This window comes from Delphinus delphis, chromosome 16 (genome assembly GCF_949987515.2).
Source record: "Delphinus delphis chromosome 16, mDelDel1.2, whole genome shotgun sequence".
Classification (NCBI taxonomy): Eukaryota; Metazoa; Chordata; class Mammalia; order Artiodactyla; family Delphinidae; genus Delphinus; species Delphinus delphis.
In genome coordinates, this window is record NC_082698.1 from 60,585,879 (window position 1) to 60,589,583 (window position 3,705).

General features: G+C 51.3%; 1 protein-coding gene across 1 annotated transcript in view; it reads right to left on the minus strand.

The window, feature by feature from the left end:
* CDH23 (cadherin related 23) overlaps positions 1–3,705 on the minus strand; it is a 392,970-nt gene that overhangs the window by 34,419 nt on the left and 354,846 nt on the right. The window lies entirely within an intron of this gene.

Below are 3,705 nucleotides of genomic sequence, written 5' to 3' on the forward strand. Positions count from 1 at the left end.
GGTTCTTATTAGTCATCCATTTTATACATATTAGTATATATATGTCAATCCCAATCTCCCAATTCATCACACCACCACCCTCCGCGACTTTCCCCCCTTGGTGTCCATACGTTTGCTCTCTACATCTGTGTCTCTATTTCTGTCCTGCATCTGTACCATTTTTCTAGGTTCCACATATATGCGTTAATATACGATATATTTTTTTCTCCTTCTGACTTACTTCATTCTGTACGACAGTCTCTAGATCCATCCACGTCTCTACAAATGGCCCAATTTCGTTCTCCAGCCCATAGCTTTGACTGGGCCAGGGCCTTACTGACCCTGGGCCTCCTTCCAGATCACAAAAAGCAAGAATGTGATGTACTCAGCCCACCCGTTTAAACTTCACCCATTGTCCATGTAACTGGAAGCAATGCCTATTTTCAGCATTTTTGAGAGGAAGGACATGGGGTTTGGGGCTACTACACGTGCAGAATTTGTTGAGCTGTGAAAAATAAAGCTCATAGCGCATGACTTCACTGCAAGGACAATTTCACTCCATATTCTCCTGTGATTGGCCATTTTTGGCTGATGCTTGGTCCAATCAGACCACAGGTAATATTCAGCCAATCGAAACTCAGCAAGCAGCACTCAAGAACCATTGAGAAATGGTTGATGTGGCACTTCCCAGGCAGAGGAGATAAGTGGAAGGAAGAAATTAGCCATGTGCTGGTATTCTGTGTCCCTCGGCTGCCCTCCTCTCTTCTCTGCTTCTCCACCTGGGAGGATGTCCTCTGTGGACGGCCTCACCTGGGCTCCCTTGCCATCTGGCTTCCAGATGGTTTGGCCAATGCGAGGTCCCGGCAGAAGACAGGAGGAGAGGTGGGGGGGGGGCATTTCTCCCTCACTCCCTCCTTTCCTCACTGCAGTTCTGCCAGAGGCTGTGTTTCTCCTGCTGGGTGGCCCCTCTTTCACGCCTCTGGCCCTCACTGGGCTCCAGTCACGCCCTCTTCTTGTCCTTCTGCACCCGTGGGTGGTAATGGCTTCCTGCAGTTTTTAGTCTACGGGTGCTTCACCAGCCCTCTGTAAACAGTCCCTCCATTAAACTTTCTTCAGTTGAGCCCTTTCTGAGTGTGCCTCTGTTTCCTGCCAGGACCCTGACTGATACAAACTGTAATTAGTGACTAATATAAAATAATCAGGTTATAACAACTTCAAAAACATCTGGGTAGAAAGAATGTGACCAGGCCATTGCCAAGGGCAGGGAACAGAAAGCAGGTGGTGCAAAAAGCTGGATGTAGACAACTTGTGTGCACCTTTTCTGGGGTCTGGCTGGCTCTGGAACCACCTGTGGAAGGATGGACAGATGGACAGAAGACTGTCACTGCCCCTGCGGAGGGTATGAGTGCCCTGAGCTGCAGCTCTAGATCTTGGCAGGGGGAGGGTGGGGGGCGGGGCATGCTAGGTGGTTGCTGGAACTGCTTCCAAAGCAGGTAGGCCTGACAGCCTTGAGATGGGGCTCTGTAACCTTGGACATGTCACAGAGGTCCTTTCTGGACCTTTTCTGTCTGTTAGTAAGGGACTTGACTTTTCTTTAACATCCCTTCTGGCTCAGACATTCCGAGGATCTGGTCTGCCATCATCAGTCTGAATCCCTCCTCCATCAGGGAGGTATTCCTCTGGGTCTTAGAGTCTCAATGAATCTTCATAAAAATAACAATCACACAGAGAGGGAGAATGCATTCGCTTTACGTTGCCCAAACTTCCCCACCGGGGTGGAGAGGGAACCTGCACTGAGTTGGGGAAGAGCCTGAAGCCTTTGTCTCAAGAATGAAATACCTGTGAAATCCCTCCTGTTATCTCTGAAAGCTCATATAGATTTCGCAATCTTTTCCATAACGTGTTTGCATTAGTTTCCATTAAAAATGGTGGTAGAGGGCTTCCCTGGTGGCGCAGTGGTTGAGAGTCCGCCTGCCGATGCAGGGGACGCGGGTTCGTGCCCCGGTCCGGGAAGATCCCACATGCCGCGGAGCGGCTGGGCCCGTAAACCATGGCCGCTGAGCCTGCGTGTCCGGAGCCTGTGTTCCGCAACGGGAGAGGCCACAGCAGTGAGAGGCCCGCGTACAGGAAAAAAAAAAAAAAAAAAAAAAAATGGTGGTAGAGGTCCCAAATATTTGAGTAAAGATGACTGTCAAGGACGGCCACCGCGTTCATCTTGTGGCTCTGCACACAGCTCTGATCTCCAGTAGGTCTGTGTCTTTATTCCTGTCTTACCCCTAGGTTCTTCATGACATTTTTTTTTCTTAAATTCCATATGTATGTGTTAGCATCCAGTATTTGTCTTTCTCTTTCTGACTTACTTCACTCTGTATGACAGACTAGATCTACTGGAGAACGGACTTGAGGATATGGGGAGGGGGAAGGGTGAGCTGTGACAAAGCGAGAGAGAGGCATGGACGTATATACACTACCAAACGTAAGGTAGATAGCTAGTGGGAAGCAGCCGCATGGCACAGGGACATCAGCTCGGTGCTTTGTGACCGCCTGGAGGGGTGGGAGGGAGATGCAAGAGGGAAGAGCTATGGGAACATACGTATATGTATAACTAATTCACTTTGTTATAAAGCAGAAACTCACACACCATTGTAAAGCAATTATACCCCAATAAAGATGTTAAAAATATATATATACAGCTCTGAGCACTTACCACTGGCGAGGAGCCCAGCACTGCATCCTGCTGAGCCCCTTCGGCCAGCAAGAGCACACGAGTGCCGCCCTACAGGAGAGGGCTGGATCCCAGCCTCACCAATGGGGGTGGTGGTACTGACATTTCCTACTTTCCCAGACTCCTGGAAGTGGGTTTAACCATCGTCCAGGCTGCAGGGGCTGACAGTGGGGGGCTCTAATAGTGCTGCCCCACGGAGCCCCTTCTCTCTGAGACCAGGACTTGAAAGAGGAGAGAGATATTGCCAGCAGTGTCAGTGCTGGGTGGGGTGCAAGAGCAGAGGACTAGAGGGTGTGTGTGTGTGTGAGAGCATCCTGCAGACATCTAGGGTGCAGGGAGTAAGAGAGGCTGGGGCCTGGGTGAGAGGAGTACCGATGATTTCCTGTGGGACACACTACCTGGTGTTACACACACACACACGTGTGTGTGTCCTAGTGTAGGGGTGTGCCAAGCCTGCTGGGTACTCCTGCACCTGCCACACATGTGTGTGCATGTGCACAAGGGTGTTGCAGGCTCTGGAATCTACAGTCAAGCCTGCCCCAACTCACTCACCTAGCTCTTTACAAAAGTTACATGTCATCCATCCGTCCATCTATTCATTCATTCAGTCAGTCAGTCATTCCACTACTGGGAGTGCCAGGACCTGGGCCGGGCTGGAGGACGTCAGGTACAAGCCTCTGCTGGTGGGTGAGGGCTGATACAATCTATGATGATGATGATATATCGCGCTAAGTTAGACGCAGATGTACTTCTCAGGCTTTACAACAATACTAATCCTCTGCAAAGAGTAATGGGGGAGAGAAGAAAAGGCTTCAAACGGGCGATCAAGTGGCGCTGACTCTTGGCATACTGACTGGCTCCCCCACCTACAAGGCCAGCCGGGTGCGAGTCAGCGGGAAGCCCCTCCCGCGGGGGCCCTTGGAGAGGCAGCGCTTCAGCCTTGGCCGCCCGGGGGCGCTGTGGGCCCCTGGGAGCGGGCGGCTCTCGGGCTGCCGGCCGCG